This window comes from Pan paniscus, chromosome 14, assembly GCF_029289425.2.
Source record: "Pan paniscus chromosome 14, NHGRI_mPanPan1-v2.0_pri, whole genome shotgun sequence".
Taxonomy (NCBI): Eukaryota; Metazoa; Chordata; class Mammalia; order Primates; family Hominidae; genus Pan; species Pan paniscus.
In genome coordinates this window covers 38,603,223-38,619,962 of record NC_073263.2, presented here as the reverse complement: position 1 = coordinate 38,619,962, position 16,740 = coordinate 38,603,223, and the positions used below count along the sequence as shown (strand labels likewise).

The window sequence follows — 16,740 nt, the reverse complement described above, 5'->3', positions numbered from 1 at the left end:
CAAGTTCTAATCATGTCCCAAGTTGAGTTTGTTGCTTTTCTTTCTCCAAACCTCCTGGAATTTATCTCTTTCCTTTTCCAGAAATCCCAGCCAGAATCTAGAATCATTCTAAACTCTTTAGTGTTCATCGCTTTACTCATTCAGTTTCATGCAACCTGTCTTATGGATTCTATAGTTATAATGCTATCCATTTCTAGCTCCTCCTTTACACCCCCACTGACTTAGCTCATATTCTTTTTATACCTGGCTCTAACTACTTCAGTGATTTGAAAAATCCCTGCCATTGGTCATTTGTGCCCTTTATCTCCCTTCCCAAACATTCTCCCCACAGTGATCAATCTGACCTTTCCAGAGTGTCATTTATAAAATGACATAAAGGTACATTTACTTTGATGTTTTAACCCTGTTTAAGACCTGTCAATGTCTCCCCACTTCAGAAGTCCCTAAACATGAGTTTAGGGATTACTGCTGGGCTGTGTTCAGTAAGCTGATTAGAGGGGTGACATAGAGGAGAAGAACGAATATGTATTTTTCAAAAGTTCCCACTATAGGATTCTAATATACAGCCAAGGTTGAAATTCTCAGGGCAAAAGGCCAAACCAAAATCACATATGCAAAGGGGATTAATCACTCTGGATGACCCATTCGTACTAATTGGGATGTGAGCCAAGTAGTATCCTGTATTTCTCAGGACTGTTGAGAACTTCTGACCAAAAGGTCCAAGTCAAAACTCAACAGGTACAGAGGGCTCCCTATCATCTGATCCCTGACCCAATGTGCTGCGTAATCCCCTGCCCTCTCCAAGCATCCTGTGTTCCAACCATATGAAGCTATTAAAACTCCTGACTGGGCGCAGTGGCTCACGCCTGTAATCCCAGAACTTTGGGAGGCCGAGGTGGGCAGAGCACGAGGTTAGGGAGCTCAAGACCAGCCTGGCCAACATGGCAAAACCCCGTCTCTAATAAAAATACAAAAATTAGTCGGGTGTGGTGGCAGGTGCCTATAAGCCCAGCTACTTAAGAGTCTGAGGCAAGAGAATCACTTGAACCCGGGCGGTGGAAGTTGCAGTGAGCCAAGATCGCACCATGGCATTCTATCCTGGGTGATAAGAGCAAGACTCCATCTCAAAAAAAAAAAAGAAAAAAAAAATCCCTAAGCTTATTATGCTATTTTGTACTGGCTGGAAAATTCCTACTCATTCTTTAGACCACTTTGAAGCTTCTTTGCTACACATTCCTAGGCTCAGGAAATAAAAGCCAATAACTTCTCATTTATGCCCATATTGTTCCTTGGACATGTTTCTATGCATTTGCACTGCATTTTAACTCTGTGTACATTACCCATTAACCTGTGATAGCCTTAAAGACAGAGATAATATCTTAGACATTTTTGAGCCTCTAGAACCTGAAACAATATCTGATCCATAAATATTCAATCTATTGAATGAATGTATTCCTCCAAAGATCTCCCCAAAAGATTAAATGCTCAAATATTAGAAAATGGGCTAAATGACAAGGATTAGTCAGTCTTTGATCTAAATTAATTCAATAAGTCTAAAGCTTGATTAGTATCATCTACTAGTTCTTCTAGTCCCTAATCCTTTCTCTTCACTTTGATGTGCTAATTCATGGGCCATTTGGTGAAGGACACAGATATTTATCCGGTGAGACTCTGGAAAGACCAGTGTTTGCAGTGTTTATTTTTTCAGGGACAAAACGAAATAAACTATCTGAGTGATTTCCGTCAAGGATCAACTATTATCTGTTGTGGAACCTATTATATGCCAGGCATTATACTTGGCATTGAACATGCAAAGATGACACAAACATAACAGAATTATGCCCCCAAAATCTATTAGGGTCCCAAAGAGATATTTGATTAATTCTGCCTGAAAGACTGTGCATGGTCTATGAATTCATGAAATGTTAGTTTGTGAAAGCCAAAAGGTGACATCTTAGATAATAAATGGCTATTGTTCACAACAACATTTATACAAACAAGATGACAATAATGCATTTGTTAATTGTACTCTATTTATGGAGAGGAGCCCAAGCTGTAGATGGCAATAGTGGCTATTGCAGAAGTCAATGATAAAGTAATCAGCAGAGCCAGACCTATGTGAAGTTGTTTATTGAGAGGTTTAATCATTTGTATATCAGGGAAAGCCTTATGCCTTAATTACAGTGATAATAGAAAAAAGTATCGATTAGGCCTGGATTTCTGTCATGAAAGTAGAGATTACAAGGTATCTTCTTTATTAGTAGACCTTGCTCACTTTAAGAAAGGCAGACTTTCCTTCAGTCTTAGTTTTATGGAAAAATGAAAACATTTAATAAAATTTTTATAAAAAAGGGAACGAAAACCTCAGAGATATAAATAAATGATTCAGAGTCACACACTGGCAGTCAATTTCACTTAGACCCTAAGCCCACCCTCTTTTCACCACATCCAAGATTGGATTACCATCAACAATTGACTGGATACAAGTGTAGAGTGTTACTGAATCCCCCCAACCGACTGATCTGTTTTGTTCTAAATACGCTGTGGTGCAGCAAAGGGCACACCAATCAAGCATAGTAATGAATGCTGCATGTAAAATGGGTGCATTGCGTTCACACTTTTACTGTCTGAGCCTCATACTAGACGTAAAATATGAATAACTTGGGAAGAATAGTAATTTAAGGACATCAGGAAAATAGAGCTATGGTTTAAAATTTCACGCAGCTTCAAGAGCAGACAAGCAAACGAAATTTCCCATTGTGATTTCTGTCCTCATGTGGTGGAGCTTGTGACTTGAAAGGTGGAGAAAATGTCAAGAATTTTGGTTATAAACTATTAGGCACGTATCAGCCAGTAGTGGGAATTGCCAGGCTCTAGAGGCAGATAGGCCTTGGCTGAAACCCAGCTCAGTCACTTTCTACCCTTGTAATACTGGCACTCAGTTTCCTACATAAATGATAATACTAATAGCTGCCTTGGAGGGTGGCCGTCAGGAATAAACAAAATAATGTGCCAAGAGGAGCCCGGCATGAAATTCTTAGTGAGGCTCCCACCTTTCTCCTTTCTTTTGTGAGGCCCAGACTATTTGTCAGGTTCAGATTGGCTCCCCAGCTTTCACCCTAAAGCCAACGTTAGAATGAAGTGAGTGAGGCAGTCAGCTCAGGCACAAAATTTTTAGGGATGCCAAAATGCAGTAATCAAGATAAATAATATAATGAATTATTTTAACAATCAAAATGCCAAAAAAGCCCATGATAAATAAAATTTCAGCAGTTTAAAATTAAGATAGGGTCCGATCCTTCATTTACATGACTTAGCCTCACTTGCCTCACCACCACACTGGCCCTGCCGGATCCTGTCTTTATTTACAAATTTGATATTTTGTTCTTCACGGGTTTCTCACACTGTGATTTAAAAAATCATTTCAGTAAATATTATTTAGATTGATGACTGAGTTTTTTGGTGGGCATTACATTTTATGTCTGAGCCACACGTATCACTCACCTCCTCTTAATCTTGAACCTACTTCTTCCTTCTCCCAGGCCCCAGGTCTCAGGAGCCTTTCCTATCTATCCTCCCTCTGCGAAGTTGGCATTCTAGTCTTAGGGCTGCTAAGCGCTAGACTTGCTGCAGTGGGAGGCAGTCTATCAAGGGTAGGCTCTTTTTGTCTTACGAACCATTTTGAAGATATAAGGACAAGACAAATGTAAATGGAAGAGGGTCATTTTATCCGCTAGGAGACACCCACACAGAGCCAGGAACCATTGAGGTAGAGAGGAGAAAAGTGCGGTGCTGAACAACCTAGCAATTCCACCTCTCACTACCTGTGTAACCTCGGGAAGTTACTCAAGCACTGCCCTGTGCTAGCTGTGTCATCTTGGGCAAGTTATTTAAGCTTTCTCCTTACTGGTTTTTTCATCTAGGGCAACTTACTTGAGCTCCCTTACTAAAAATTAAAGATAGCTGTTGTACCAGCTAGATTGCAGGTAGCTAGGTAGCTTATGCAGATGTCAGACCTCTGTGTCCCTTTTCCATCTCCTTTTGATGAGAATGGTAAGTCTGCTTACCCTTGTATGTTCACATAAGGAAAAAATTAACCTATTTAAGGCTTGATCCCTGATTTAGCAACAGAGGGGTCCTTTGGGCCTGAATAACTGGCTACTTAGGTTCTAGGGGAAGAGTCTTTCCTCTCTGTTTGCTCCAGCCACTTGTGAGAGCCTTGCCCTTGACACAGCACTGCTCCTCTGTGCTCAGCTCTGTGCAGACTAGAAATCCTGCCCTATAGCTTTTCTATTCTCCACCATTGAAGGATCTTTGAATCCAAGTGCAGTTGTATTAGTTGTGTGTTTACTATGTGCATAGTACTAGGTGAGGCATTTGAATGACATCAAAATTCTATTCTCTGCTATTTTACAAATTTGATAAAAGTTAAGGCTTACAGAAGCAACTGAGAATAATAAATATATTAAGGTCAAAACTAAGGAATAAATAAGAATGGAGAAAAGAAGAGAGACATTTTCGAGAAAGATTTCAAAAGCTATTAAAAAATAGTCATGGTCTTGATAGTTCATGACATATCAAATGTCCCAAGACAGTTTTCATTTAAAATTTGCCTTTCATATTTTTCTAAATGGGAAAAGTAGTGTTCATTTTCTTTTTGTGATAATTATAAGCTCTTGTTTCTACATAAATATTCATAGGTCTGATATGTCCAAACGAGGCAGGTAACGATCTTTATGTGCATTTTTTTCAAATTCATTTAAGATCGACTTTAAATATGATTTCCAGCCGTTTCTTGAGAGTCAGCTGCTTTATTGATGATCTGAAACCTCTTTGTCTTCCTTTTCTCCAGTAGAGTCATCCATCATCAGCCCTATTAAGGGCCTGAGAAGCTGAAGACATTCTAGCCCATTTTTTTGTCCACAGTAAACTTGTCTTCTGCCTTGTGGAGTTATACCCTAGAGGATCCTCTGCATTACAGACTGAAAGCTCCATGTTAAACTGGAAGACAGGGCACAAAGTTGTCCTGAAAATAAATTGTCATTAACAGCCATCAGTTAAGGAGGATATAAAACATTGTCAGAGCTATAAGTTGATAAGGTTGATGTTTATTGAGTTATTTCCTACAGAAAGGACAGGAACTTTTTCTAAGCCTGTGACTGACAGAGGTGTTTTATATTTTCAGCTTTGACTACCTGCCATTGCTAGTAATAGCTTACTGTTTGGTAAGTAGCTTACTAGCTTGCCAGTAGTGATAGTTTACTAACTTGGTAAGACCATGTCACATAATGTATCAACTGATCATAGAAAATTTTTCCTAGTTCAGATCATTCTTACCTATCATCTTTTCCTATCTTTCATGCATGCTCAACCTCTTCTTCATGCCAACCAACCTTACCATTCCTACCTCTTCCCTACCCAGTAAGTTTTCTGTTCAAAATTTTTAGCCATATCTGCATTGCTTTTCCTAACACTATACACTCCTTGCGAGTCATATGCACTTCTGTAATCCCTAATCCTTAGTAACTTCTGCTGTTCATGTTCTCTGGGCCACGAACCATGGTGAGAGAAAGCAAGGAAAATAAGAACTCTTGACACATTCAGTATTCTTGCTCTCTGATTTCAGTTGGCAATCACTTCACTCGTGTTGTATTTTCTATTATGCTCTGTGTTAATAGCTGTTCAAATCCTCTTTACTTTCTCTTACACCCAACTACTTTTCTCACTTAGCAGATGTATTATAGGTCAAAGTTATTTTGCAAGTGTTCTCTCACCTACCATTCCTCCACTGAAAAGTCTCTTTTTTGTTGTTTTCATTCTCCATTCTCCAAACTTCTGTTTTAGTTTTGTTCCCATTCTTTAAATCATTTGATTAAAAATAAGTTTTTAGGTTTAATTTACATTCAATAAAAAATGCTCATTCAAGTATACCGTTCAGTGAGCTTTAACAGATGTATATACCCATGAAAAATCACCAAAATAAAATTAATTTTTCCGTAACATGAAAAAAGTTGACACATACCACTCACTCATGGTTAATCTCTAACACCCATGATAATTCAAACACTGATCTGCTGTATCATGAGAGATTAGTTTTGCCTTTCTAGAATTTCATGTGAATGAAATCATATGGCATGTGCTCTTTTATTTCTGGCTTCTTGTGCTTAGCATAATATGTTTCATGCTCATTCATGTTGGATATATCAGTGATTTTTATACATAAAGTTTTGTTTGAACACATCTATTCATTTACACATTGTCTATGGCTGCTTTCATGCTATAACAGCAGAGTGGCGTAGGTGTGATAGAAAACATATAATCTACAAAGCCTAAAATATTTACTATCTGCCCTTTAAAAAAAGTTGACAACTTCTTATCACAGTGGTTTTGTTGCATAGAAGTTTTTATATTTTTAAATTATTCTTTTTAATTTCTATAGGATCTGTAACATAGGATCTAATGCCTATAGGATCTATAGTGTCTCAATTATGACAGGTGTTAGAGATTAACCATAAGCGGTATGTATCAACTTTTTTCATGTTATGGAAAAATTATCTTTATTTGGGTGGTAGTTTCATGGGTTTATACATCTGTCAAATCTCAGGTAATACGAAACCATTTCCATTCCTGATGTTTTGGTAATTTGTTTTTTTTTCTTGATCAGTATAGCTACAGAATTATCCATTTCTTTGATCTTTTGTAATATCCAGCTTTTGGTTTCATTAATTTTGTATGTTTTCTAGTTAATTGATTTCCATTTGTTTATTATTTTATTCACTAATCTTTGATTTAATTTGCTCTCCTTTTTATTCTTAAAGTAGGATCATAGGCCATCGATTTTTTGTTTCAAGTGAAAGTAAGTTTATTAAGAAGGTAAAGGAAGAGAGAATGGCTGCTCCATAGGCAGAGCAATGGCTTGAGCTGCTTGGGTAAGGATACTTATTGTTACTTCTTGATTATATGCTAAACAAGGGGTAGATGAATGAGTTTTCTGGGAAAGGGGTGGGCAATTTTTAGAATTGAGGGTTCCTCCCCTTTTTAGACCATATATGGTAACTTCCTGATGTTGCCATGGCATCTGTAAACTGTCATGACACTAGTGGGAGTGTCTTTTAGCATGTTAATGCATTATAATTAGCATATAATGAGCAGTGAGGACAACTAGAGGTCACCTTCATTGCCATCTTGGTTTTGGTGGGTTTTGGCTGGCTTCTTTACCACATGCTGTTTTATCAGCAAGGTCTTTGTGACCTGTATCTTGTGCCAAACTCCTATCTCATCCTGTGACTTAGAATGCCTAATACCTCCTGGGAATACAGCCCAGTAGGTCTCAGCCCAGCCTCATTTTACCCAGCCCCTATTAAAAACGGAGTCACTCTGGTTCAAACATCTCCAACATACTCCTCCACCCCCACTCCCCTTTATAAAAGAACCCTTAATCCTAAGGGTTGTAGATGGATGAAGAGCCATCTCCAGTAACTTCTTCAGACTGAATAGGGGTGATAATATTCCGGCCTAACTATTAGGGTCTCTTGTATTTGGGGTAGAGAGGAAGCTTAGTCAGAAAGTGTCAGTATGTTGTGGGCCATTAATAACTCTTGAGTTCTGACAAAATGTGATATCTGGAAGATTAATGAGTGTCCAATTTAAGAAAACATTCAGTAAGTTTATCCTGCATTCCTACACAAAAAGTACAATAGCAATATTCCACAACATTAAAGAAAAATAAGCAAAATTATCATAAGTAAACTAAATAAAAAGGCTCTCCAGGACCTGGGCAACTGCTGGAACCAAGCTGCTATGAGGTTGCTGGCTGATTCCAATACATATCCAGAATTAGAATACTGATCCAGATTTTTACATTACCTATCCCTCTTGTTTCTTCTGAGCTGCAGCCAGAGATCACTGGTTGGTTCATAGGAACAAGTTTAAATTGCAGAAAAAAAGAAAACTTAAAGACAACTGAGACTAGAATCTAATAACAAGTGTACCATAGTTCCTGAAATATAATTTTTCTCTTGCCAGTTTCCCATTTTTACTAAACAGAAATCATGGTAAGACTTATTTGCTTTATTATACTTGGCCTGATTATTCGTATAAAGTGAAGCAAGAATAATTATTTTTCACATAGGCTTTTAAAATTGGCTTTGATGAAACTTTGTTCCATAAAAGGAATCTCAGATAAGACTTTTTTAAGGCCAAGCTCAGCCAACAGTTTGTACCCTCAAATACCTATGAGTTGGGTAAATTCCTCTCCCCTTGATGTCCTAAGATAACTTGGGGCCCCTAGGCCTGTTAGAAAGTGACATTCTTTACTTACCACAGGTCAGAAACCCTGCACAGGGACTGTGTAAATAAGGTATGAGGCTAGTTTTTCCAAGGGGCTTTTATTGGCTCTATAAGTCAAGTTTGATTCCTTAAAGGAAAGCACACCATTCCAGTCAAAGCCTTGGTAAAATCACTAGTTTCTCCAATTGTGTCCTGTTACAAAATAAAACAGATTCTTATTGCACTTATGCAAAGAACTAAATTGCCATAAGTTAAGAATACTCACAACTAGTTTTCAAATTCTGGAGAAATCAGGTAGAGAGAGACGAATGTGCTCCAAATTTTGTTTACAGGAGTATACCTTACTCAATTGTGAAAAGCTACAAGTAGCTTAAAAAAAAAGTTTTTCTTGATTCTGAAAAACAAAACAGGATCAGCAACATTTTAAGCAAAGTCAGAAAGGTTACTTCAGTCTTCTATTAGTTCAGTCCATGCAGTTAACTTCTGTCCTGCTTGATATTCACAAACATTTCAGCTGTCAATGAGTCCTGAAAGTTTTTATTCTATTCTGATGTCACAATCTCAAAGCTTATTAGAAACTTGCATTCAAGAGCACCTGTCTAAGTCCTATATCTGATTATAAGCCACCTTTTGAAGAGGATCAAAACAAGAAAACTATCTGTGGATGACAAAAGTCTTAGGAGAGCCACTGTTAAAGCCACAGTTGAAAAGGAAATTTTGGTTACTTCTGTGGCATACAACAATTTTACATAACGATTATAATCATTAATAACATACCCTAAGTCATATTAGAATTATTAGGAATTTTCCATAATTTTGGAACACATACCAATAACATGTTTATGCAAATATAGCCCTAAGAAAGCCAAACACTATTTCACATTTGACAATGCTTTCTGTATGGACTTTACACCAAATAAGCCAAATTTCACCTTTACATTAGTGTACTCTTAATGATAAACCCAATTCTTAATAAAACCTTATAGACAAATTTACTCAATTTTAATCCGTTTGACCATAAGGTAAGATTCTTATAAACTTGTAATTAAACATCCTCACCTCCCCAGCAAAGTGGATCATAAAACTTTTATTAATATAACCCTTTACAATTTTTGGGAAAGAGCAGATCAGTGCTCTGAGAAAAACCTGTTGTGCTTTTATTCCAATGTTCAATTTACATAAAAACTGAGTACCCCTTTAGCCAATATGTTCACACACAGAATTTCTCTCATGAGATTACTTTTTACAAACCTTCCACAACTTGTTCAAACCTTCAGCTTTATCTTATCTAACTTATAACAATCCTTTAGCCCTTTAATCTAGGCAGAAAAAAGTCCACATTCCCATGATTTCTTATCTTTTACCAAAAACACATTTCACTTCCTTTACACACCTTGCATGTAAAACAGTTTTTATTTCCCAAAGATTACTAAATCATGTGAACTAAAAGGCATTACAGATTTTATTTTTCTGATAAAATATTTGATTTAAGCTCTTCTTTTTTTAAACCAATTAATCAAAGCCCTTTCATATCAAACACACAACATATATAAATATACAGACAGACAGAAGATCCAGTAGTTGTAAGATTTTTCATCTGCCAGTTTCTTAATTGGATTACTGGCTTCAGGGTGGAGCCCTTGGAGGAAGAGGGCCAGGAAAGCATGCAGTTTCAACAGCCTGATAAGCAGGCACAGGTGGAAGGCAAAGTAGATCCTCCAAAATTAAGGGTCCCATTTTATACTAGATCCTGCCCCCAACTCCAAAAAAGGGGGGGAAATCAGCCCATTTCCCATGGGAGTCTTATCTCTCAGTGGGAGATAAGAAGGTATTTCCATACCTTCAAGGTGGCCAAGAGCATGCTTCTCTAATCCAAACATGCAAACAGCTAAGTATTCACCCATAACTGCCATCAGCCATTCCTAAAAGTATATTTCCTACCTAGTTATTACACACCAAAAGTCCCTCATAATGTGAAGTAATTTCTGATACCACCAAAAGTAAAAAATGTCAGATAATGCAATGCAAAACAGAACAAAGTCTTAGATTTTGAGCGGGATGTATCCATTTTCAATTCCTGGGGTTCAAAGAGGAAAACAGAGGTTTTGCCCAAAACCGGGTCCCTGGAACCTCCTGTTTTTCCCAAGAAGTCCCAGGCTATTAGAGCTTGAATTAAGCTGACTGTTAACTATAGTGCTCTTAAAAAAATCCTTGAAAATGTCTTATTACCTGACTTCGGCCACGCCAAACCACCAATATTTCTGGCTTTTGAACTTTACCAAAGGTAAACTCCCAGGTGCTCAAAGAAAGGAAAATTTCCCTGAGAACCTGGAAAGGAATTTCTCTGGGTACCAGAAAGGACTCATTCTCTAAGCCAGGAATTGAACCCTGCACCTGGACCACCATTGTGAAAAGACAAAGCCTTAGCTGCTGAGCCAGAGCACTGCGCAGTATCCATTATCCTTCCCAGAAGGAACCTAGATCAGCCAATTTTGAGCTTGCAAAGGCTTTTAACTGTTCAAGATTATTTTTAGGGCTATTACATGAATCCCCAAACTCCTGTCTGCTGGATAGTGGAAACCAAGGGAAAATATGACCACATGATTACAAGGTCAAGGTCCCAAAGGCATAAAATAAGACGAAAGGGAAACTTCATCCAGTTTTTTTTTTGTTTTTTTTTTTCAGGAACTTGCATCAAAGTTTATAATTGACCAGTTCGCTGGGCCATCTTGAACAGTGGGCTTACAGGTGTCCTAGGGCTGCATTCCATCCTAAAGTACCCCTCTTTATGAAAGAACAATACAGAAAGACGCACAAAGCACACCAGATTTGCTACAGTTTAAGACTAGCCTCACAAATTCTTTTCTCATTAATCAAAACTTTACCCGAGATAAACAGTGATTTTTACCGTTCATTCAACCTGTTTGCAGAGAGAGAGAGAGACAGATAGAGAGAGAGACCAGAAGTCAGACTGATAAAAATTCTTACCCTTTTGCCGCATGCTAGGCTTCTGGGTTCCCTTTTCCTAAGTGGCCCTAGTAACCCAGCTCAGTGCACCATAGCACTGGGGGCCAAGCTGCAACACAAAGGAAAATTATCTTTTTCCATTCTGGCCAGAGCAAAATACGTGTGACAAAACATAGACATTAACCACTCTGCTTAGCACCCAATATCACACTGGCAAGGCTCAAACTTGCCCCTCGTTGGGCTGGGTCATCATCAATCCAACCTCCGACAAGGAGTTTCAACATGTGGTCTCTGGGCAAGATGGTCACCCTGAGTAATAGAAAATATAAGAAAGGGGCCAGGCGTGGTGGCTCACGCCTGTAATCCCAGCACTTTGGGAGGCCGAGGTGTGCAGATTACAAGGTCAGGAGCTCGAGACCAGCCTGACCAACATGGTGAAATCCCGTCTCTGCTAAAAACACAAAAATTAGCTGGGCATGGTGGTGCATGCCTGTAATCCCAGCTACTCAGGAGGCTGAGGCAGGAGAATTGCTTGAACCCAGGAGGCAAAGGTTGCAGTGAGCCAAGATCGCGCCACTGAACTCCAGCCTGGGTGACAGCGAGCTGCATCTCAAAAAAAAAAAAAAAAAGAAAGAAAGAAGAAAGAAAGAAAGGGAAAGGAGAGAAAGAGAGAAAAGCATTGCCTGTGGTAGGCTGGGGACAGCGAAGAGCTCAGGGAGGCCAGAGAAAAACCCACCCATCCCAGCAACACTGAATCAAAAGTTCAGGTGGCTGCTTGTCAGTCAAGAAGGGATCTTTTTCAGCAGTCCCATTAGCTCTTAAGTGTCCCTTTTTGGGGAGGAAAAAGCTCCCCATGTCCCATGATCCTGTACATGCCTAATTATGTCACCCATAGCCATCAGCAAAGAGTGCAAGGCAGATTAATCCAAAGAGAATGGCAGTTAACACCCCATAGTACCAAATCCGTTCTTAGCCAGGAGGAACTTTACTGGGAGGGGCCTCACACCCCCTAAATCTTAGAAGGGACTCTAACCCTGCTAAGTTAGGCCTCAAATCCAACTTCAGTCATGCATCCTTGCCTTTTATTAAGAGAGGCCTTTAATCCACTCCATCTTAGGAGAGATTCTAACTCTCCTAAGTTGGGCCTCTAACTCTATCCCGTTTTTCACCCGGGTACACCACTACTTACCCAAAGTTAGCCAATTGGTGCTCCAGTCCATTTCCTTTGGGTCAGAAGTCTCCTCAGTATCATCCCTTTGGGGTTTGCCAGGAAGATGTTACCAGAAAGGGGTCCTGATCCAGATCCCAAGAGAGGGTTCTCAGTTCTTGTGCAAGAAAGAATTTGAGGCGAGTCCATAGAGTAAAGTAAAAACAAGCTTTTTTTTTTTTTTTTTTTTTTTTGAGACTGAGTCTCGCTTTGTTGCCAGGCTGGAGTGCAGTGGTGCGATCTCGGCTCGCTGCAACCTCTGCCTCCTGGGTTCAAGCGATTCTCCTGCCTCAGCCTCTTGAGTAGCTGGGACTATGGGCGCACGCAACCACGCCCAGCTAAGTTTTGTATTTTTAGTAGAGACAGGGTTTCACCATGTTGGCCAGAATGGTCTCGATCTCTTGACCTCATGATCCGCCCGCCTTGGCCTCCCAAAGTGAACAAGCTTAATAAGAAGGTAAAGGAATGGCCACTCCATAGGCAGAGCAGCCGACCACTGATTTTAAGTTTTCTTCTTTTCTTGCACAAATATTTATAGCTGTATCTTTCTAAGCACTGTTTTAATTGCGATTCACATATTTTGAAGTGCTGTATTTTCATTTACTTCACGATATTTTCTTATTCCTTTTGTGACTTTTTTTCTCTGACACATGAGTTATTTACAAATGTAATATTTACTTTCCAAATATTTGGTAATTTTTCAGATGTTATTTTGTTATTGACTTCTAATCTAATTCTAATTAAATTACAAGCATATTCTGTATGCTTCCAAATATTTTAAATTTATTGAGACTTGTATTATGCCTCAGCATGTGCTCTATCTTAATGACTATTCCATATGCATTTGAAAAGAATATGTATCCTGCAGTTTTTTGGACACAATGTTCTATAGATATCATTTTGGTCAAGCTTGATAATATTGTTCAGATCACTTACATATTTATTAAGTTTTCTTTTTGTCTAGTTGTTTTATAGATTGCTGAGAGATGGGTGTTTAAATTTCCAACTATGAGTATGGATTTGATTTTTCTTTTATTTGTCATTTTTCCCTTTAATGTATTTCTGAAGCATTATTAGTTATATACACATTTTGATTCTTAGGTCCTCCTAACACTTCATCCTTTTATCATTATAAGCTTTCTCTCTTTATCTCTGATAATATTTCTTGTTCTGTAGTCTACTTTGATAATACAATTACTTCAGCTTTCTTCTAACTACTTTTGTAATAGCATATATCTTTACATCATTTTATGTCGAACTATCTTTTCTTTATATGTAAAGTTCATCTTTTGTATACTGAATATAATTAATTTGCTCTTTCACTTTTATCCAGTCTGACAGTCACTAATTTTTAATTGGGGTATTTAAACCACTTACATTTAATGTCATATTTAATACGACTGGGTTTAAGTCTAACATAATGCTGTTTTCTATTTGCCCTATCTGTTCTTTTTCCTTTTCCCCCTTTTCCAGTCTTCTTTTGGAATTGACAATTTGTGTAGCATTTTACCTTCTTCTACTTATTTATTACAAATACATTTTATTTCATTTTCAAATGGCTGCACTAGAATTTAAAATATTACTCTGTAAGTTGTCAGGATCTACTTTCAAATAATATACCTCTTCTCATATCCTTAAAACATGTTTTCATTTCACCATATCATCTTTTGTGATTATTTTTGTTATATTTTTTACATCTACATATTATATAAATACATCAATACATTGTTTAAGTATTGCTTTAAACAATACTTAAAACTTTAGAAGAAGTTTTTTATTTTTATTCATTTTATTTTTTATTTTAGATTCAGGGGAAATATGTACAGATTTGTTACCTGGACAAATTGCATGACACCGAGGTTTGGGCATCCCATCACCCAAGTGGTGAACATAGTTCTTGATAGGTACTTCTTCAACACTTGTCCCCCTCACTTCCTCCAACTTTTGGAATCCCCAGTGTTAATTGTTCCCATCTTTGTGAACCCAATGTTTGGTTCCCACCCATAAGTGAGAACATGTGGCATTTGTTTTTCTATTTCTGTGTTAATTCACTTAGGGTGATGGCCTCCAGCTATATCCATGTGGCTGCAAAGGACATGACTTCATGAGGTTTTATGGCTGCATAGTATTCCATGGTATATATATATACACCACATTTTCTTTATCTAATCCACAATTGATGAGCACCTGAGTTGATTCCAGGTCTTTGCTATTGTAAACAGTGCTGTGATAAACATTCAAATGCAGGTTTCTTTTTGGTAGAACACTTTCTTTTCCTTTGCGCATATACCCAGTAATGAGATTGCTAGGTCAAATGGTAATTCTATTTCTAGTTCTTTGAGAAGTATCTAAAGTGCTTTCCATAGGAGATGAACAAATTTTCATTCCCATCAACAGTGTATAAGCATTCTCTTTTATCCACAGTGCTGCCAACATCTGTTATTTCTTTGACTTTTTAATAATAGCCATTCTGACTGGTCTAAGATGGTGTTCCATTGTGGTTCTGATTTCCATTTCTCTGATGATTAGTGATGCTGAGCTTTTTTTCCATATATTTTTTGGCCACTTGTATGCCTTCTTTTGAGAAGTGTCTATTCATATCTTTTGCCCACTTTTTAATGGGGTTATTTGGTTTTTACTTGTTTAGTTGTTTAACTTCCTTACAGATTCTGGGTATTAGTCTTTTGTCAGGTACATCATTTGCGAATATTTTCTCCTATTCTGTAGATTGTCTGTTTACTCAATTGATAGTTTATTTTGCTGTGCAGTAGCTCTTTAGCTTAATTAAGTCCCACTTGTCAATTTTTGTTTTGCAATTGCTTTCAAGGACTTAGTCATACATTATTTGCCTAAGCCAGAAGAGTATTTCTTAGGTTTTCTTCTAGGATTTTTATAGTTTGAGGTCTTACATTAAAGTCTTCATTCCATCTTGAGGTAATTTTTGTAAATGGTGAGAAGTAGGAGTCCAGTTTCATTCTTCTGCAAGTGGTTAGCCAGTTTTCCCAGCACCATTTAATAAATAGGGTGTCCTTTCTCCATTGTTTACTTTTGTCAACTTTGTTCAAAAATCAGCTGATTATAAAGGTGTGGCTTTATTTCAGGGGTCCCCTTCTGTTCCATTGGTCTATGTGTCTATATTTGTACCAGTACCATGCTGTTTTGGTTAAGGTAGCCTTGTAGTATTGTTTGAAGTTGGGTAATATGATGTCTCTGGTTTTATTTTTTTTGCTTAAAATTGCTTTGGCTATTCAGGCTCTTTTTCAGTTTCATATAAATTTTAGAATAGTTTTCTAATTCTGTGAAGGATTGTCTTGGTAATTTGATAGAAATAGCTTTGAATCTGGAGATTCCATTGTATAGTATGGACATTTTAACAATATTGATGTTTTCAACCCATGAGCATGGGATGCTTTCCCATTTGTTTGTGTCATCTATGATTTCTTTCAGCAGTGTTTACAGTTTTCCTCATAGAAAGCTTTCAACTCTGTGGTTAGATGTATTCTTAGGTATTTTATTTTTGTGTGTGTGGCTATTGTAAATGGGATTGCATTCTTGATTTGACTCTCAGCTTGAATGTTATTGTATGTAGAAATTCCACTAGTTTTAGTACATTGATTTTGTATCCTGAGGTTCTGTTGAAGTCATTTATCAGGAAGAGGAGTATTTGGTGGAATCTTTAGGGTTTTCTAGGTATAGAATCATATCATCAATGAAGAGAGATAATTTGACTTTCCCTTGGATGCTTTTTATTTTTCTCTCTCGCCTGATTCCGCTGGCTGGGACCTCCAGTACTATGTTGAATAAGAGTGCTGAGAGTGGACATTCTTGTCTTATATCAGTTCTTAGGAGGAATGCTTCTAGCTTTTGCCCCTTCAGTATGATGTTGGCTACGAGTTTGTCACAGATGACTCTTATTGAGGTATCTTCCTTCAATGCTTAGCTTGTTGATAGCTTTTATTGTGAAGGGATGTTGGATTTTATCAAAAGCTTTTTCTGTGTCTATGGAAATGATCATATGGTTTTTATTTTTAATTCTACTTGATGAATCACATTTACTGATTTGCCTATGTTGAACCACCCTTGCGTTCTGTGAAAAAAGCCTACTTGATCATGGTAAATTAAGTTTTTGATGTGCTGCTGGATTTAGTTTGCTGGTATTTTGTTGAGAATTTTTGTGTCTATGTTCATCGGGGATATTGGCTTGTAGTTTTCCTGTGCCTTTGCAGATTTTTGGCATAAAGATGACACTGGTTTCATAGAATGAGTTAGAGAAGAGT

At 37.6% G+C, this 16,740-nt stretch overlaps 1 long non-coding RNA gene across 1 annotated transcript; it reads right to left on the bottom strand.

The window, feature by feature from the left end:
• Positions 1–2,115: 2,115 nt before the first annotated feature.
• Positions 2,116–13,294, bottom strand: LOC134728832 (uncharacterized). Its single transcript, XR_010109669.1, has 3 exons — positions 11,278–13,294; positions 8,555–8,683; positions 2,116–5,026 (listed from the first exon to the last, which is right to left on the bottom strand). It is a non-coding gene; the product is annotated as an uncharacterized LOC134728832 (long non-coding RNA).
• Between the last annotated feature and the right edge of the window lie 3,446 nt (positions 13,295–16,740).